The sequence below is a fragment of the Larimichthys crocea genome, chromosome I, assembly GCF_000972845.2.
Source record: "Larimichthys crocea isolate SSNF chromosome I, L_crocea_2.0, whole genome shotgun sequence".
Lineage (NCBI taxonomy): Eukaryota > Metazoa > Chordata > Actinopteri > Sciaenidae > Larimichthys > Larimichthys crocea.
The window spans coordinates 15,004,985-15,026,785 of NC_040011.1; the positions used below are offsets into that span (position 1 = coordinate 15,004,985).

General features: G+C 40.1%; 1 protein-coding gene across 1 annotated transcript in view; it reads right to left on the bottom strand.

Moving 5' to 3' along the window:
* Positions 1 to 19,527, bottom strand: part of camkvb (CaM kinase-like vesicle-associated b) — a 35,037-nt gene extending 15,510 nt beyond the window's left edge. Inside the window, exon 1 of the mRNA XM_010734972.3 lies at positions 19,149 to 19,527. The gene's annotated coding sequence lies outside the window, so the exon portion shown is untranslated. The remainder of the gene's footprint in view (positions 1 to 19,148) is intronic.
* Positions 19,528 to 21,801: the final 2,274 nt, after the last annotated feature.

Consider the following 21,801-nt stretch of genomic DNA (forward strand, 5'->3'; position numbering starts at 1 on the left):
GTTGGTGTGGTGAATCACAATGTACGGTGGTAAGAGCATGTTTTTAATGCTCTAATTACAGAGGCAGCTCAAAGGATGTATGATGAAGGCAGGTTCAGAAAGGGTTTGAGACTTAGATCCAACCTGAGACACCATCCGACACAAACACGGATAATTAAAACAAGGTTTTTATTTCATTCAAGATGGCGATATGTACTATAACTGTTTCCTCCATTACCGTATTATAAAAAATCAGAAACATGAAATGTCTCAGATGTTGGACGAAAGCCAAAGTATTGATCAGTAATTCCCAGTGTAGATGTTTTAATGTGAATACGTAATAAGTAGAACATATACTCCACAGAAATGTCCACAGCCACAAATACTTAAGTACTTAATTATAGGGCTTAAAGAACCAGTGTGTAGTGGGATAGTTACTGGTGGCAACTGCGCCCCACCTAGAGCCAGTGCTTGGCTTGTTTGTTCTTGGCATCAGTGGAAACCCAGTGATTCAACATGGCAGTGGTCCTGAAAAGAAGACCTGCAGCATCTGTTGATAATAAAGGTTTCATTTTAAGATAACAAAACATGATGATTCTTATTTTCAATTGGTTCTACTGTACACTAATTAAAACATATATACGATATTCAGTCTGTGCCATATTCTGGGAATAGTGCCGCATATAATGTTCCTTTAAGTTTTATTTATTCACATGCACAAATATGCTAATTATCATGAGTGAGTTCAGGTCAAAATCACGTTGAGTACACCCACGTCATACCCTCCTCCCTCCTGCTGGCTGAAATGGGTATACCAGCCTCTTGGTTTGAGCTCTGTTACTTGGTGCGAACATTTCAGACTTTGGTGCCCCCAGTGGCAGTATCAAAAAAGATGCCGTTGCATAGATATACGGAGCGCAACTCACTCCAGGCTAGAGGGGAAAACGATTAACCACACTCCATTAACTTGTCAGCCTCCTTGTCACTTGTTTTCGCTGGCATACAACAGAAAAATGTCTTTAAACTGCTGTGTGGTGGAATGCACTATAAACAAGGTAAAGAACTGAGCTGCCAAATAAAAAAACTGAGCCTTTAAGAATAAAGTGCATACAATCAATACGACGTGGAGGAGCAGCAGAAGGAAAGAACTATGAGATTCTGACACTCAGTGTGCCTATGTCTGGAGCTGCGCAGAACCTCGTTTTGATCTTTGTTCAGGTTAAATGATTTTCTTACCTGGTGATTTGATCAAATAGTTGTGAAGTAAGTATTTCACATCTGAGAAAGCAAGGTGAGAAGTAATCCAGGCCCATAGATCAGGCCAGAGAACACTGATGAATGGGCTGAAAGCAACAACATTTCTGACTGTAACCGTCTCTACAAACAAGAACTCATACCATGAGAACTATTAAAAAGACGCTATTAGCATTAGGGGGTGTAATGGTAAATGATATTAACATTTAACAGTGGCTCATTGGCCATATTTTATTACTGTAACAGTTAAGACATTCAAATATTGGTATGCTATCCATGAGAAAAAAATAAATGTCAACACTAATATCAGTAACGCTCCATTGAAAGACTCTGTTGAAGACTGCGTTGATGATTCCGGAACAGCTTGTGCTTGTTTATACAGGGCAGCAAAGCAGATACAGAAGGCACACTGATACAGAGCTCAAGCACTTTGACCATATGCTTAAATCCCGTAGACCGACACAACATAAATACTGCAATAGCATTAGTTATCACCTGAATGCTGTGGGAAGATGGACCTGCCTGTGTTTCCACAGACAAAATTCAGTTAAATAATCGGAATATAGTTTGACACTAATCATTGTCTATTTTGGTAACTAACTAACTGTGGAGCAGCGACACTACATGAGCTTGATGTAAGCCAACTGACATGCTGGGCATATCGGACCTAAATGTCCTGTACAGTCTACGACATAAGCGTCATATAAAAGTTCACTGCCATGTTTTATATCTAAAGACGTTGTAAATTTTGAAAACATTGAGATCAACGGTTACATTTTACCTTATGGTAAAGGCTAACATGATTTCATCTTGACTCCAGAACACAGGACTCTTGTTGACCCAGTGGCTCAGCAGAAGCCATTGCGTTGCCAATCCCATTAGCTTTCAGTTCCCCTGCGCTGCTTCAGTAGACAGAAACTTTAATTGCCGCGCATAAAATCGACATTACATGACATATTATCATCTAAAGGCAGGGATAAATAAAGCGTGCTCAGTTTTAATGTCAGGCTCACGCTAATTGAAAGTCCCCTCAGAGTGCTGACTGTGAAATTGATAGTGCAAAAGAGACACAAATTATGAGCAGTAAATTCAAGAAAGTCCATTAATAAAACTGACGGGAGGAGACTGTAAATTGATGACATGTGAAAGAAAACAATACTACACCACAGCAAATGCCTCCCCATTGTGGGATGAACTATTTCCTGTGGCAAACTTGAGGGAAATCGTGTTGTACTGTAGCTGAACCGCAGCAGAAGGTAACCTTAGGCTATAGTAGACTAGTCAAACTCCATATCATCCGACGTGCACAAGCTCACACTCATGACATTTCTATATCGCATCTGGTATAACATAATTGTCTTGTTAGACACAGGATTAGACTCCTTGTATAATAAAGTCTCCCACATTTAAATGACATCTTCCCTGAGTCCATGTTTCATAGTGTGTGTGTGTGTGTGTGTGTGTGTGCAGGGTGTTAAGATACATTTTACATCTTGTAGGTTATTAACATAGTTACATTTCCAGATGACAGAAACATTACAGTCTCCCTGCTACCTGCAAGAAAAGGTGTACCATAAGATATCAGATCACCAGCTTTCTGTCTGCAATAATATCAGTGCTTCTTTTCTTGCTTGATATCTCCTGATGTTAGAAAGAAACATAATCACATTAGCTGAGTGGAGAAACTTCTCCTAGTTATTTGCCTCTACAGCAGACATACTTTATGCTCCATCTCTGTCTTTGTCTCATACTCTTGGGTTTCATCAAGTTCTCACCTGCAGCAACAATCACCCCTGGCTGTCTCTAATCTCATCCACTTACTAGAATCTACTTTCACCAGTCTCAGCTGTGATATCCCAGGGAGAAGAAACTGAGGCTATCGGTACTTTTTTTTTTCCAGTTCCAGTTCCAGTTTCTGCACCTCAATTTATGACCTGAAAATGCCCCATGGCTTTATGAATCTGTTTGATGCTTGATGTTCTGGTCAGCTCTGAGATCAGTCAACGGTTAAGCTTGCAATTAACATTCACGTGATTTACATTAATTGATGTAGTCTGTGTCTGAAGACACTTGGATTCGTCAATGGGAAACCTTGAATGTTTCTACAAAATTTCATGCTAACCTCTATAATGCTGAGATATTTTAGTGGATAAGTGAAAATTTTGACCTGGCGATGGTGCTAGAGAAGTCATAGGGATCACAAAAGTGATTAGGATTCATCTTCTGAGAACCATGAATGTTTCTGAGATTTTTCAGCTTGAAACAAAGTGCTGGACTGATTCACTGACTGACTGACAGGCCAACTTGCCATCCACAAAAATGTTTCATCTTTGAAAAAAGACAGGCATACGTCTGTACAAGGCTGACATGGCAAAAAGAATACAGCCTTTTCTGCAGGCACAAAACTCCTTAACTCTAAAATGACAACAAATTATTTCCAGGATAATTTCCCTGTGCCCTGTTGTCTAGTAAATAGAAAGTAAATAGATTGTGTCTAATGCTCTCATTAGTATCTGTTGTGTCTCTGCGTAGCATTGTGTGCTGGTTCCATCTTTTATTCTCTCTTCTTATTCAGTTTAAACAGCTCTATTCTCCAGAGAAGACGCTTCTTGTATCATCGTTTCACTGAACTGAAAATAGGAAGTTCAGAGCATGCAAATTCCTTTGACAGAGGAAGTGGGGCTGACGCTGCTGCACCCGCAGCCCGATGTTAAAAACAAGGCAGATCTGGATGGTCCAGCACAACTGAAACCGAATGTGCATGAGGTCATCTGCAAGGTTTATATTAAAGAGGACAAATGAAATGTATATAAAATATGCATAAGAAAAACACAATAACAATAATATACATTTGTGGGATTTTTAAATTCAAGTCTGGTCAATAATTAGCAGCATGAAGCGAGGATTTCAATATGACTGAGCAGTACAGATCGGCTGTCTGGGTCTTGTGACTAACTGCCAGAAGTCAAGCTCTGTTGGAGTGGATTTTGATATTCAGCTAAAACAGTGAGTCAGCAAAAACAGAAACACTGCAGTGGAAGGGTTAGTGTAGTGTTAGCAAAGACAGAGCAAACTAATGTGTATGAAATCGACCTTTCTCACTCCAAAGCTGGAAACCATCAAATCAGTACAATGCTGTGTTAACAGATAAAAAATAGTCTGATTGTAATCATTTCATCGTGTACACAGGCCTCCTCACAAGTGTTGTACAAGTTTTAGGTTTTGTTAGCTCTCCATCCATGTCCAATCTTGAGAGCCATCCGCATGTTCTTTTAAATTCTCTTTCATTCTGAGAGACCAAATAAAACTCAACAGCATGAAGAGACTTCATGGCCAGGGCACCACGCTTAGAAGTGTGTTACAAGGTTCTTGGAGGGGATAGAAACTGATGGGTTGGACTGCTGCAGAGCTGTTGTTGTCTGAGGGCTTGGTGTGAAATTAAAGAGAAGTTTCTCTCTAACGCTTGCTGCTTTGGAGAGAGGCCTAGAAAATGGAACAATGATATTGTATCAGTTCATGTTAGTTATTGTGATGCTTGTCTCAACTCTTTATCTGCTACTTTATTTTGTGCTGCAGCACAGTTAAGGATGCGCGAACATCTAAAGGACATATGGTGGATTGAGATATTATTGTCCATAGACCCTGCCCTCCTGTCTGTATTTTCTTATTTCAATGTGCCTGGGATGTTTCTAGGCATCAACATTGGTGCAGTGGGTGTGCAGCCCCCAGCAAGGTATAAAAATGGAGCAACCAGTTCCTAGATCGTATGCACGCATTGTAGAGAATGTGTCATTAAGCTGTGTAGGAGGGGCCAACTCTGAATATTGAATTTACAAACTAAACTAAAGGTATTAAAGGTCCAGTGTTTGAGATTTAGTGGCATCTAGCTGTGTAGACCCTTTACCTCATCCTCCATTTCTAAGCTGTAGAAGAAGCTACAGTGGCCGCAAAACTTGAAAAACTTGAATGGCCCTATCTAGAGCCAGTATTTGGTTTGTCCGTTGTGGGCTACTGTAGAAACATGGCAGACTCACTCCGTCTGTAGATATAAAGGGCACATTCTAAGGTAATGAAAAGACAAATCTTATTTCAGGTGCTTATACACAAATGATACCATGCAGTAGATCTGGCACACTGGATGTATAAGGACAGTCAGATTCTATTTGAAAGCAACATTATGTAACTTGACTGCTATTTACAAGTTACATAATGTTGTACATAACTATGTAACTTTGGGCTCCAGGTACAATCTTGCGTCTGGTGCAGCAGTTACAGCATTCACACAACCATGTCACTGATTATGATGAAACTGCATTATATTTACTGGCAAAAATGTTTTCTGGTTTTGCCTCTGATGTCCTCCAGCTGCTCCACATCAACTCTCAGTGATTCACGGAGTTTCTTACGGACAGTAAAATAAACTGCTGTGAACTATAGCTGCTGTTGGCTAATGTTAGTTCAGTTAGTGAGCCATGCTGTCCAAATTATGATTTGCGCACCAGGGTAGTGTTCGTGGGTTTTTAGAACCAAGGGGTGCGCCAGAATCAGAGCAGGATAAGCCGGCTACATAACCAGGCTCAGGAGAGGCAGAGCATGGCAGAGGCAAAGAGACCGAAGAGGAATTATTATGATTGCTAGTTTTTGATCATAAATAATTAAAAACAAATACACAAGTACATATTTACAACAGTGATATTACTTTACTTGAAATGGTTCCACTTATTTACAGCTTCCCATCAAAAATCTGCAAAGTGTATGTCTGAGCAAGTGCACTGTGAAAGTATACACATACAGTACATGTGTATTCCAGCCTACATACAGAGAGCCTTCACATAAAGCCTAAAGCAATAAAATTATACGTCTGTTTCATTATGTGTTATGAGCACACATTGTTTGTGTGCGCGCAATTCCACATATCTATCAAATTCTTTAGTATCTCGGCTAACAGTGAGCCTGCTATGTTTGAGTGAAGCCACTTTTATTTTAAAGAGACAAAGACAACAGGACAGGGACTGAAATGCTGACAGTATGCTGCCATGATTCAACTTCACCTGTTTTCCAACAATTTGCTCAACTGAAAGCTCCACTGTAAAAGTACATGAACACTGTTGGCAGAATGGCAGCTGAAATAACCCGTCACTTGTTAACGTTATTAAAAATGGATAGGAATAATGAGATACAGGAAATGAGTGTGTGTGCTTTACAATCCCCTCATGTTAAGGTGAACACAAACTGAAACTAAATCTACTGGTGCCAAATTTCACGATAATAAAATCAGGACACACAAAAATACTTGTCAAGTTGAGTGAAACAAATATTATTATATGCAATATATATCTAATAACATCTCCTAAACATTAATAATTTATCACATTTGATGATTTATCATCACTAGATTTTTCTAGATTTCTTGATTAGGCCTTCGATGCTTGTACATTCCTAGTTTTCAGATGTAGTGGCACAAAGAGGGAGCACTGATTAATGATTATGTAAATCAGCTTTAACTATTATAATATTAATATTGATTGAAGGACCCCAAATTGAAACCTCAAACTGCAATAAGTTTCAAAATACAGTACAATTTTTTTTTTAAAAAGGCAGATGGTCAGAAAACTAAACCATTTTTTTTACAATAATAATATTAAAAGATAGTTTCAGAAGGTAAAAAAAAAACAAAACAACTACAATAACCTTGATGCCGCTGAACCTTTGATGCATAAGTGTTTGCTGGAAGAAATCAAATTACTGTGTGCGTTTTCTTGATAATTTGAAACAGTATAGGTCAGTTATGCGGTTCATAAGCTGATTTGTTTTGGTAATATGTGGTATATGGTAAATGTTTCTTTTGTCTCATTGTCTACCGTCCACCGTTGTTGTATATTCGGGTACTTGAAGGCTGATCTATATGCATGTGTTGCAGGCAGGATTTGTAATACTGTCCAAAGTACAGTACGTTGCTCTGAGAGCCTCTCCTGGCACAACCGTGAGCTGAGTAAAGAAAAGCATCATATTTTCAAATAAGTGGTTACAAGTTGTGTGTGTATTTGTGTGTGTGCTTTGGGGGTGGAGGAGGGGAAGGGAGGGTTATATCTATAATAGATGTGCAGTGTATTTCTAGCACGGTGCTTGTGATTATAATCATCGCTGCTACGCATAAATACACAGAAGTCTGGGTATGATTGAACTGAATGAATAAAATCACAAAGTTGATAAGATGGCTGTTCTGCCTCGACAGTCACCACAAAATATGACACGATGGGCTCGAGTAGCCATGTGCAAATGGTAAATTGCTGCAAAGTAATTAATTAGATCAGACACAACTTGACAGACGCCCTGCAGATAGGAAGCTGTAGGCATAAATATTCAGGATGTTTCGGGGGGGGGGGGCTCTTTAAAACACTGTCATGCTCTGATGATTTCCAACATGTGCAGTGAGAGCAGGTTAATCCACAGATTGTGTCATATTTGGGAATAATTACTCCCAACATGTTTGTGCATCACTTACAAAACATTGGCTGCAGAACGACAGCTCCTGCAGTACGAAGAACAACGCTAATGCAGTCCTTATAATTTGGATATTATAATGTTTTTCATTAAAAATATATAATAAATAATATAGATTTTATATAATAAATAATAATATAATAAAATAGTATTTTAATATGTAATGTAAGTCAGTTTTGTAATATCCATCACTGCCTCATCATATTTACAAGCTATTCTCTCTGGGGCAGAAATCCCAGCAGGATGAAGGATGCGTAATCTCTCTTGACAGAATGTTCATAAAAATTAGGATCGTCTCACTGCTGTGTGCTTTTAGATGCTTAGCAAGAGAAGCCAGCCTGTGCTGAATTTTTAACTGCCTTACAAATGACAGTAGCGTGGAGCAGCTGTATGTCTCGCCGTGTGCAGGTAAACAGATGTTGCAGACACTGCTGAATGGCTTGTAGAAAATCAGTCATAATAGCAGAATGAATAACACTGCAGTGGCGTCAAAGTTTCAAATTAGTGTAAATGAAGCTAACAGCTTGTCTCCATGGTTACACAGTGGTCACACGGGCGAAACAGCAGACAATGGCCGCCTTCATCTGCAGAAGATGACATATTCTCGGTGTAGAAAGAAGTTTTCCTGCAGTGAGGGTGCGCTTTTGCTTCTTAGACCGGGGTGAGTACACGTGTTGTGACCCACTGTAAGCACAGACCCAGTGAGGGGTGGTGAGCTGTCCTACATATGACCTTGATAGTCTCAGTGGAATCACAGCACCGCCTGCCCACCAGTCCGACCCACCTTCTCCTTTAGTGGAGCCAAGCAAACCGAATCCCCATGCTGGCTACATTTCCTGTTGCACGCATGCAAACATTAAGCCGCTCAAAAAATGTCATCTAGTTTGCATTTCAGCCAATGTTTAAATTGTACTAGACATTCATGCACCCACAGTGCGATCACATTTGTCCTTCTCAAAGGAAAGAGAACATGATCCAAACCTTTACCCATCCTGTGCTGCACTCCAACTCTGCTCTACGTACTGCACTGTATGTAGCAACAGATGTCTAATGAATCCATACAGTACATTTTATTCACAAGACTTTTTAACTTTTGAGTATCATCAATTTAGAGCCAGAAGAGCTAACTTTTAGGACCACTCATTTTGGGGGAGACCATGCTTGAAAGCAAAAAAGTAGAAGAAAGAGAAAACTAAGAGCTAATGCCTTCCAACTATTTTATATCCACTCAGCAAAAGTTCAGGCAGGACATGTAAATCATGCACAGCCCTTCACCAGATTATCATCTGCTCCCAAAGAACACCAATGAAATTCACTACATCAGACACAGCTGCCAACACCTCATTTATTTCTGCAGGTTCTTGCCTCCATGAAGCTGTGCTGTGCAGAACGGCTTAAAATGTATAATTACTGTATATGTCCTATTGTTTTGTCTTACATTACCATGGTCATACCATTTGCATATAATATTATGATGCACTAATGTTTGTACATGGCTTTATAAAACACAAAAAGTAGACAAACACGAGTAGTGGGGTGACAATCTCACCCTATGGTCCATTTCATGGATTTTATGATTTTATGACCCCTAAAATTACTGTATCAAGGATCATAGTTTTGATCTGTTGGCCTAGTCTGAAATATCTCAAGCATGTAAACCATGAAACTTTGTACATTCATGGTCCTCAGAGGATGAACCCCCCCTTACTTTGGTCAGTAGAGCTCAGTCAGTCAGTAGTAGCCCTCTCATTCTTTTGAATGGAACCAGTCCGTTTGGCAAAGCTAAGGGTACCAACACAGGGTAATAAAAGGTAAACACAGTCATAGTATTATGGATACAGGCCAGAGTACAGCGGACACAGCACATTGTGTTATTTGCCTTCTCTTTCATCTTTGTGGTTGCATGCCAGCTTCACTGTGTGCACACTGGGTTTTGCCAAATAGTAATGGTTACGCAGGGTTTTGAAACAAGTTTTATCAACTAGCACTGATTTAATAAACTGGATCATTTTCACTGCAGGATCATGGTTACACTGATTAATCGTGATGATTATACATTGATTTGATTGATTTATTTTAATTAAATGGAGAAAAAACCCCATGGTTGCTCATTGCCTCTGGTACACTGAGGTTCAAGCTGACTGCACTTGTGTATTACACAGTTGGATGTAGTTTTTACCTGTTAGAGGTCCGCACAGCCACGCGTAGAACGCAAAACTACAGACCAACTTCTACAGTTGGTTCATACAGGCTGCTGTTCGTATTTCAGCCAGTAGTCTTGTCCATGACAAATGAACAAACTCTACTAATGCACATGTAACCAACCACAAAATGGACTTTCAGATTACAGTGCCAACGTTAAAAATCTACAGAAACACATTAGTGTGATTTTCTTCATCTTCATTTGATCTGACATTTTACATTGATAATCATTTTTGCACTATGTGCACAATGTAAATATGTAATGTTTGTGTTTTTGACTCCAGACTGTTTATTTGCTTTAATATATAATAATTTGCACTATGTTATATGCACAATGTAGTTTACTTTTTTGCTTTTTTACTTCAAGTATTATTATTATTGTCATTATTATTATTATTATTATTATTATTCAAGCAGAAATTTTTCAAGTCGGGTTCAAGTCGGGCTTAGCCTCAAAGCTGCTTCTGTGGTTCAGGTTCTGGTTCATCAAAGCTCTACTGTAGAGTATGTTCATACAAGAAGCACATACCAGTACATTTTAAACATATACTGTATAATTTCTGTTTTAGTTCCTTATTAATAGGTAGGTGCTATGAGATGTACCCCTGGAGGAGCCTATTAAACTGATATCTGTTTTATGTCATATGTGACATGTGGCTCTGTTCTGGTTTTATCTTCATGACGACAATGTCCCTACCAAAAATAACAACTGTGCAGGCACAATAAAGCTAGTGTGAACTGACTCATTTAAATCCATGCTGCAAGGATAGAAACGCGTGTCCACAGCACAAATGTGTGCTGGGAGAATTGGAGCCGTAACACTGAAAGCTCATGGGGTTGGTCCTCTGATGCATGCTTAGCCTTTCTTGTATAAGTTAATGTGGCTAGAAAACCAGGCTCATTGCTCTACAAAAACCTACTATCCACCACAAAGCTGGACTCGTGCTTCTTTTCGTCCCACGTGAATGAAAAAAAAAAATCTCTGAGGCCTCCAGTCAATAGTAGCAGTCTGTGCCTAAATATACTTTCCTCTGTTTTCTTGCTTTGTCTAGGCAGTGATACAGTTAATCTGCTCTCGGTGTGTTTGTGTGCTCCATGAGAGAGAGAGGCTGACGTACGCTCAGAAAACAAGCAGGGAGGAGTGGCGAGGAGCCAGGTGACTCAGAACATGTGTCAGGGGGTCAGCGCGGTGGGAGGTGGTGAGATGAATGACTGAGGTGTGAATCCTTGTCGCTAATGGAGGCATCCACCTCCACCATGCTCTCTTCCTGAAGTGTGTGATTAGCTCATCTCTAGCCTTGTGTTCAGCTATCCGTGCCTCAGCCTTTGAGCGCCGTGTTTCAATATTCTGCTGTGCTTCACTTTGTGCTAAAATCTCTGATTGTCAAGCATAGCTGCTGCTTGTGTTAATGCAACTTGAAAAAATTGGTGAGGTACACACACGAAACAAACGCTGCTACACGTAAAAAGATTAAAAAGAAAAATGTTCCCCCGTTTTTAATACACTGTTTTGATGTAAGACAGCTCGGCTGTTTTGCTGTATGTAAAATCTGAAATGCTTCCTCTTCACACTTCACCGGCTAATCTGACCATTCTCTGTGCCTGTTGTTAGTTGCCTTGGTTACGAAGTCCTTCAGTGTGGCATCATAGTACAGTACCGTTTCTGCTCAGTGCAGAGAAGAGCATCATTTGCTTTGGAGGAGGGTGTATGTCGTATGCTGCATACTGCTAAATTTAGAGGATTTCTTTCTCTCCTTCATCTTTTGGCGGTGCAAGAGGTTGGCTTATGTCTTCAAAAGGAGCAAGTATTGATAAAACATTCATGTGCATTACCACACGAATCAGTGATACTATTGTGTCTTTCACGCAAGAGGAGTAGGAACAGTTTCTTTCAATGGGTTTTATTGGATCTGCTCATTAATGTCTACCACCTGTTCCCTCGGCGCAGTTTCCCTCCCCCTTATCTATTGACGGAGATTTTGCAAAGTGGATCTCATTCAATGTGAAACTGCTGCATCTCATTAAAGTAAACGAGTCTAATTAGTGAAGCGCCTTCAGGTGGGAAACATCACATTATTTCTGGATATGTCTTCCCTCTGTCACAACACATGCAAGGGCAAACATAGTGAGAATGTACACAGTTACAGTTACAGTACTGTACGCTACCAGAAGACTCAGATGTGGGACAGACTGAGGCAACGAAAGGTTACAACCTCCAGTTCAAGAAGCTGAAGCCAGTTTCAGGGAAATATCAATGAAGGTGGTGTTCCAGTGACATTTAACAATGTATGAAATGATGGTGTGAAAGGTATCGCTTGTAGTGATGAGCCTACAGGGATTTTTCAGCTGTATCTGCCGCTACCCTCGGCTTTACAAAGATTTATAGTGAGCTTTAGCTCATTGTTTAGCTATCTGGATGCAGTTTTACTTTTCATTTGCTCTCACTGCTCTCATAGAGTTGTTTTCAACCAAAGAAGACGGCTGGTTTTCACAAAAGAAAACCTAATATGGAGTACCTGCCTAGCACCAGATAGCAGACAGCGAAGTTGGCAACAAGCTAGTAAACATAGTAAGTCTGAAGTGCAAGATATTTTCCTACCGAGCTGGTAGAGACCAAAAACAGAGCGTGAATGTTCATCATCAAGTGGCCAGAAGCGCAACTCCAAATGAATGATGATGGATCCACTATATAAATTTAAAACGACAACGATGTGTTCTGCTGTCCCCAAGTGGCCAAAAAAAAATCTGTTACTGCAGGTGAAATGCAGGTGTTACTGGTACTGAGGCAGCAACAGTACAGGCATATGTCCATAAATGCTCTTTGCTGTGCACTTTAAACAATAATTAAACCATTAAATCATTGTTTAATTCCATTTCCATTCCACTCATTGTACCATACAACATTCTGTGAGTGATCAAGCCTGCTGGGCACATATAATTAATTTCTGTTGTTTAGGAAAAGAAATCGCTCTTTTTTGCTCCCTCTGGTGACTCAGAGCTCCTTTAACATTTCCAGTTTAATTGCATACTGTCTGTAGAGAAGTTGTCTGCTCTATTACCAAGCCCCCTCTCCCTGTCCTCCTCCTCCTCTTGCTCTTTCGCCAGAAGCCAAAATTGCACATTTACACCTTTTAAAATTACAAACTGACAAAGCCGAGCTTGTCATCACGCTTAAAAAGGAGCTCAAAAGCTGAAATCACACAGATCACAAAGCCTGTTCAACCTCTAGCAAGCTTCCCTATCAAGCTGTCTAAAAACAATGCAGTAGTATATTACAGCAGGCCAGAGTGTCATTAAGTCCTGATTCAAGGGTCAACTCAAAGCACATCTCTACCACGTCACCGTGGAGACAAACTGCCAGAGCATGAGCGAGCAGCATCGATTGTACTTATGAAACTGCCGGGTGTCTTCAGGCTCTGTCATACAACTTTAATGAAAATAGATTTCCCCTGTCCTTCACCTGTGCAATGGTGTGCTGTAGAGGCCAGTACAACATGTAGAGGAGACAATATTAAAAGGAAGTGAGAATTTAATAACAGGACTGACACATGAAAGATGACAAACTGAAGCTAGAAGCTTTAATCTTTATTTTTCTCTATGAAAATAATTAAATTCTGAGCATCGCATCTACAGTAGCTCGAGTGTTTTGGCACTGATTTAGTAAGGGAAGATGTCTCTGTAAAATGCAATACATCAGATTTTTTGTTGCATAGAGCAGAGCCATGCTGCAGAGTTGATCCACATCACCTGAGAAATTACCTTGCACTCTGAAATATCATGGTAAATGTCATGTATTTCTTCAGGACGCAGTCAGCAAACACCTCAAGTCAATAATAATACCTTCCATCCATCAGAGCCCTTATCGTTTCAACCCCTGTTATCTCTATCGCCACTGTGAATGAGAAAATGACAGAGCAGGCAGCTGGGGTGACAATCTAAGTGGCGATGACAGCCAAGCTCCACATAGGAGGCCCATTACTTCTAATGCACACTGGAAAGGAGAGGATGTGGCAGATCAAGACCGCGGTAACGTCACTGCATGCCTTTGCATAAGCAACTCGCTGAAAATGAAAATGAAAATGTCTACAGAGGGAGCATGAATCAATGTTGAGGTGAAATATTAATCCACTTCCATTTAAAATTCCCCTTCAAATTTTCTATTTGTGGGTGCTAGGCGGGGTGGCATTTGAAGCTGCATGGTACCAAGTAACCCTTTCACTAAAGCTGAGGTTTGAGGGCAGAAAACACTCCTTCCGTTTCAGTTTTTTCAGTGGACGCTATTGTGATCATGATTGCTGACATTTATCAAATCTGTCCCGCAGTATATTTTCTTAATCAACGTTAATTGTTTCCTCCTCATAAAAAAAACAGGCAGCGCGGCACGATATTAAAACATAACTGCTGTTACATGTTCCCCCTGATACAACTCATAATGACAGATGATGACAGAGTCGATGTTTTCGACAAGAGGAGAACCAGCCAGGACAGAAAAGCACAGATGAGACTGAATAATCCACAGCTGGTCATCCTATAGAGGATATTCACTGATGTCACTTTTTCACGATACTACCTCCATCACCAACACCAAATGGCACGAAGCTGCAGAGTCAAACAGAAACAAAGAAAATATCTTTAAAAAGTAAAGATGAGAATCTTCAGTGAAGGAGCAGACAGTCCAACACGGCCAGACATTTAGTTACCTAATACACACTGTACACTGCACAGGTATACAATATATAATTACTGTATGTAGTTTAACAATCTACTAGACAACTATTTTACAGTCCCTGAAAACATTTTTTAATCTTTAACAATTTTTATTTTATTGCATTAATTTCTCACAACTAAATCATAGCAATCAAAGTAAACGAAAAAAAAAAAAAAACATCCTTAGGTTTCATAAAGTCTGAGAACCAGTGGTCGAGATTACGAAACCACACCCACACAAACTATGGCAAGTGTAACAATGGTTGCACGCAATATAACATAACATAATGGTCCATAAACATTTGATCATTTTTTACCTTAAAAAATACTACAAAATATGAAAAATTAGAAAAATTAACAGATTGCATTTCCGGAAATATCTGGTTCAGTAATTATGTAGTCATATAGTCATGTAGTCATTTAGTTACGAGCTAACATGTGAGGGCAAGATACTAAGTGGCGGTAAAATGAATGGTTAAAAAACACTGCAATATAAGAGAAATATTAGGATACACTTTCCACAAATCTAAACTAAACTAAATAGGGTCTGCTAATGCTACTCTATTTTAATGTATCATTACAGTGGTAGATGCTGATCTTCATTGATTTGTAAACTAGTTGGATTTGATCACAAATTCCATTCACAGAACTGTTTAGTTAGTTGACATTACCCAGCAGCGATAAGCATACAGAAGTATTACTTCCAAAAGCTTCTTTTCTCATCTGCCTTTTTGTTATGTCTTTAAAAAGACCTGATATGTCTCAAAATCTGCATCAGTTAACATTTCTTCTTCTTTAAGTTCATGTTAACCAGAGGAAGACTGTTAGCTGCGCGGGGGGATTAGGCCTGACTGTGGCGACTTGTGTGGTTTGATGACGTCACGTTTTCCCTCAGTTGGCTGATGAGGAGCTGTGCCTCATCCCCATCTCCTTTTCACCATCCAACAATGGAAAAAAAAAATCTGATTAAAATTTACTTGAGATCATAGCTAAATGAGTAAAAAAAATGATATTTATAATAAATGGCTGTGAGGTGTGTTAACGGAGCAAGGACGGACATAATGATTAATAAGTTACCATCAGTGAAAATGTGCATGAATGAGCTCTAATAACAAGGATGGTGACAGTCAACCAGTAATAGATGCATACACTGTATGTTTAGTATTTTCAAATTTAATGCATCCATCATCATCTCTCACAGATGTGAGCATCTTCTCTTTCATGTTGAGATTAGCAGCTTAATGTCAGATGCTGCATGGCACAACTGCTTAACGACGGCTACAGGTATCACTGCAGGATTTATTCACTGTAGTATCCCCCTCATTTTACTCTCACTCACTTCTCACAGCAGGATATTGATCCACTGGAAATGGAGAGAGCACACGCACTGCTACAAAAAAAAAAAATTAATAAATAAACAACCCATGTGTTGCTGCAGATAGACTCTGATTTTATGGCATCACTTACAGTGTGTTTGCTTGGCTGCTTGAGTCATGTGAGGACAGTGTTTGAGGGCCTGGGTTTGATGGATGGACAGCAGCCACAGTAAAAGTGGAGAAGCATCAAATGAAGCCCATTAACTAAAACACAACACACCCAATCAGAGATGATGGTAGCATTTTTAACGCATGTAGAACTGAACGTCGACGTGATTTATTTTGTTCGTTTACAGGACATGGTTTGCTTTGCGAAAAAACGATATTTAAAGCATCACATTCATATTTGCATGACATCACACTTATGGAACAGAATACATCTGCAGGCTGTTTGGGAATGTTTTCTAATGAGCAAGCATTTATCATGTTGTTTAATTGCCTCTGCTGCAATGTAGCATTTTTATGTTTGGCTGTATCTGGAAACGTATATCTGTATTTATGAGGTCTACCTCACATGTGGGTTATGTAAACTCAATACAACAGTTAGCCTCTGCAGTGGCTGAGTATCCACACACTTTTGATTCTACTCTTCAAAGCGAGAGACTACGCTCATAGTCCACACACTACAGTTCTCATAAAAAGAGCCAGTCCTACCTTATTACTTTAGATCTAACCCTTCCACACTTGAGGGATGTTGTCTCTGACTTAAGTCATTAAATCCCCTTCTTCTCGTATAATACAGCTCCTTCACTCACACTCAAAGGCCATTCTCATTTTTCACAACACCGGCAACAATATAATAAAATACCACACTGGGAGAATAACTGGCATTCCAATAATGTCAGCAGCAGTGCCACCTCCCAGTGACAATTCCTGCACTGTGTCAAAATGTGTACTTCACACTCCACAGAGAAAATGGCCCTGCCTTCCCAGGTTGACACATAAAAGTTGGGCAAACACAGCAAAGACAGATAAACAAGGGAACTACATCACTGCACTCACAGTCTCCACTTGTTAGAACAGAGTGTTTTTGATTAATGGAAAGTAGAGTGTCTCAGATATTGGATACAATCTCTACCCTCTGCTTGACATGGTATATTCACTGCAGTACATACCAATTTATGCTCTAATACATACTGAGAGTGTGTTTTGATCGAGCACCAGTATTCAGCACTGTGCACTCTCTGACTATGTAAGAGAACACATGGTGAAATGAGTTTGTCGTGTGGCTCTTCCAAAGAGGCATCAGTGACCGTGGACTCTCAAAGGTCCCATAAAATTTTTAATGAGCATGAATAAATCCACTTACAAGGGCAACAAGAACACAGCACATGTAATAATGTCTTAGAGACAATATGTACTGTGTTACATACAAAGAGCCACAGGACTAGTAAAAGCAGAAAGAGATTAAAAAAACATTGTGTATTGGAGTGTATTAAGTACAGCACTGCTAGAGAAAGCATAGATCTGAATGAGACTTCCAGAAAATGATCCCACAGCTATTTATACAGGAGTAACCCCCCCTCCCCAAGTTATTTATTTCCATTCATTTACAACATCACTGTTAGACTAATTATTTCACTGGCATTGTCAAATCTGCACATCTGCAGCCGCATTTTCAAAGCAGTCCTCTCATTTCCACATTTATCTATCGTGCCAGCAGCTCACACAGAATCAAGAGCCGATGCAACACAAAGTTGGAGCGTCTCTCCCCGGAGATCTAATTGTGTACAAATTGCAAGGCTATGTGGTAATCTGCTGCGCTTTCCTGTAGCTGCTGCTGCCACAGGGCCACATGGGGTCCTCTGCAGGTCTGGACCTATGGTAGAGATGCTCCCATGGTGTTTTTTTTTTATTCCCTGTGTGGCTCAGCTGGCAAACATACACATCTGAATTTAATCTACACAGCAGCTTAATAATAAGAATGAATGTTAAGAGGTAGATTGAGTTATTCTTAATTATCTAAATGTCAGAGTGAGTGTCTGCTCAAGAGTTCAGAGAGATTAGTGTCAGTGTCTCACACTCCGCACTTCCCGCTGCATGCTGATGGTGGCGGGAGTTGTTCCTTATGAACTTGAGCCTCTGCAGGATTTAAAATACTGATTATGCCACGTTTTCCAAAAAAGGGAATTAATTTTAATGTCGACAAAGGTCGTGAGTGAGTGTTTTTGAATAACAAAAAAATAAAAAATATTTTTGCATATGGCATTTGATGTCAACGTGCACATCAAAAAGCCTCAAAGCTTTTATCTCATTTCACGAGTGACAAGAGTATTGCAGAAAAGTCACAATTGGATTGCTTGGGTTCACATTCAGAGAGCTTCTATGATCATGTGGAGCATTGATAACACGCCTGATGTTGCTCTGTTTTAAACCATCTTTAACCTCAGCCACCTTTCACAAGAGATGAAAAAACACCACAGAGAGTGTCAGAGAGCCGATAATGACCTTTGACATGGATGTGTCTGTATGGTTTTTCACATTAAAAGTCCTGTGTGTGTTGGGGTGGAGGGGCTCAACATAAATCATTAAAAGCCGTGATCATTCTATATATTTGAATGTAATTCAGTCTTGTGACACACTATCCCTATAGGGCTGCAGCCTCTGTGTTTGTGCATAAAGACTAAATGTTGTATAAACTCCTGGAACAGAAGAACCAAAAGACTCTTATTGCCGTAATAATTCAGGATAATGAGGAGGTCTGGTGTTTGCATTCATTCTTAATTCATACCCACATTAATGCTGCAGCTCTAAAGTTTGCCATTTAAAATAAACATCTCATTAGTGTCAGACAGTAAAATAATTTCATCTTTAGGTTAGTTTTGGAAACATTGTGTTAAAGTCGAGTTTGAAACAATTTCTCACACAGATTTATCTTTACCCAGATGGTGTAAAATCCATTTCATTCACAGTGGAAGGTGGCTTAATTGACGCAAGAGCGCTATTTCACAAATCCATTGTTCTCCATTCTGTGAAATATTATGTAACAAACTTCAAGTGTCAGGATTAGTGTTCAGATATATCGATAAGGGAGAAAACATGCTCGAAGTCATCGCGTTTTGCGCTTCTTCTTCTTCTGCGAGTTCATTGATTCCGAAAAGCTATTCAGCAAACATCACAACTTACCTTGACACCAAATTCCGAGCCTCTAAATGTAGGATCCAGTGACTGTCAAAGTCGAGTTTGTCCTCGGATAACGCCCTCCCCTACTCCTGTTTTACTAAACGTTCCTGTAAAGTTTAGCGAAATAAAAGTAGTTGTACATGAAATTCTTGCGCTCCTGCAGCCTGTAGTACTGTTACCATCTGTTGTGCCTGTGTGCGTCGAGCTCCGCGCGTTGAGGAGGAGACGAAGAGGGAGGGACGGAGTTCAGTGCCCAGAGCGCACAGCGGATAGGACAGCGCGCAGAGGAGGAGAGGGGTCAGAGGCAACCTGAGCGGGTTCAAATCCCACCCCACGACTCAACGTTTACTCTGTTAGACTTTACACGATCAGCCGGCGATGTGCAGCCTGTGGCTGTATCTGATCAACCAGCATGCAGTGATGGATGCACCAGCGCTCACTTTACCCACCATTTTAACCTGTGCAGATTCTTAACCACCCTTTGAACAAAGATGAATCTTTAACATTTCAGTGACATTGGTCGCCTCTTTGACAGTAATATGCTGGAAGTTGTGAGAATCATAACTAAAATTAGAATTTCTGGACATAATTGCTCGCCCAGTTTCATATTTACCAGTGCACCATTAGCCTGCCTGTAATTATGTAGACTCACTCCATTGTCGCCTGTGGCAAGTGATGGACTGACACATACTGGCAGGGTTAACATAGTGCCCTAGTTATATTTTCCTGCAGCCCTGGTACTCCATCATAACAAAACTGAATGCATGAGTTACAATGACCGTTCTGTCCTGCCTCTGTGTCTGACCAATGCCCTCCCAGCTGGTGTAACAGTAAATCCATGCCCATCAATAGCAATTTGTTTTGCTGCATTTTGTTTATGAGCTTGAGACAAATGCAGATTTTTTTTGACTGCTTCTTGATCTGTCAGATCATCCTGACTTGCGTATGCAGTTACTTAACCCAAAAATCACCTCACTGGCATCGTTCCATGCAGATGTATTCGAGTTGATGCTCACAGTTTTGGAAAATTGGATTTTAAAATTCGACCGCAGCATCTCTTTCCATAAAAAAGGTGTCTAAATGTGATAATTCATACGACAAGCTGTCAACTGTTTTCACTATTCTCTCAGAGGACGTTCAATGACAACAGTGATTGTGGAACAAATCAGGTACTTAAATGTGTAAACCTGTGCAAACAAAACCATAATTAGTATTGCTCAGTTCCAAGTGGTATGTGGCAGTAGAGATCTTCTGTAATATGGGTATACCAACCATTTAAAGGTGCTCTATGTAAGAAGTGGCAACCAGTTGAATTTATACTCCAAACACACAGGAGGCAGCAGATCACCAGAACGCTGGGATGCTCACCGCTATTAGAACTTACTAGTTTAGGAAAAAAGTTACACATAATATAACTTCTATAGCCTAGAAGTTAATTCTACAACCCCAGAAGGGGAATGGGAATGCAGCCGTCAAGGCTTTCGTAATATGGAAGTGTGCACTGGAAAAATGATAGCAGCGTTGTGGCTGCCACATTAGCATACAAACTACAGTTGATATGTCTGCAGCACAATAAATACACATCTTTGACATCAACGTCAAAACTGATATTCCTTCACATTCTGTTGGTATGTTTTAGATGTGATATATTTGATTATATCTATTTTTTAAATTCTCATATATCTCCTTTAAACTGCCAAATCAAGCTTTTGCAGCTGGACTCTGATTATTGCTCCTCTTTCTGCATTCTGCGCCTTATCCAAACCCTCAAGGGTCCACATGTTCACACACATTACAAATGAAGCATGAGGAGAGACATACACATATGCATAAAACTAGGAAACTGAAAACAGTGGATGTGCAGGGATTGAGATGGCAGATACTCAGAGAACAGACGGTTTTTCTTTCAATGTGGCACTACGATGGCCTAAATATATTCAGAAGAAATGAAACAAAAAGAATCCAGTTGCCACAAGACAAACTGGAATCACATGGTAAGGTTTTCTAATAACAGACCTGAATGCAATACAGCTTGCTAATTCCTAATTTTCAAACTGTATCCCTGCCAAGAACAAAATAGCACAGAGGCAATAGCTGCTGCAAACAAAAATCCCTCCTCTGAACGCTGCTGCCCACATGTGCAGAAATCTGCTGAGGCAGGTGAAGATGGATTCACCCACCCAAGACAAATATTTTTGGCGGGGCACAGACAGAATATTGACCCTGGTGTCTCTGGGTGCCATCTGCAGCCACTAAGAGAAGCCAAGCTGCCATACTGGCCATTTACAGCTCCTGCCAACTGGGATCATGCTTCTTCAGCTGTTCGCGATGTGCTCGCCAGGCTTGGTCACTCTGATGATGGAGTGGTAGAAGAGCATCACAGCACAGCAGGGTCACTCATTTCTAATGAGCAGTGAATTATGTTGCAGAAGCTTAATCAACTCACCATAAATAGAGGACCAAGCTATGGGGTTCTTGTTCTTAGCAAGCCTTTGACCTTTTGGGAAGTATCTTTGTTTGCTTTCTTGTTGAAAGTTCTGAGATAATACCACACTCATGTCTGCCCATTAGGCAGAGCAGGGACACTGTTAGCTTAGCACACTGTAAAGATTGGAAACAACGAGCTTGGTTCTGTAAAATTCTTTTCTAAAAAAAG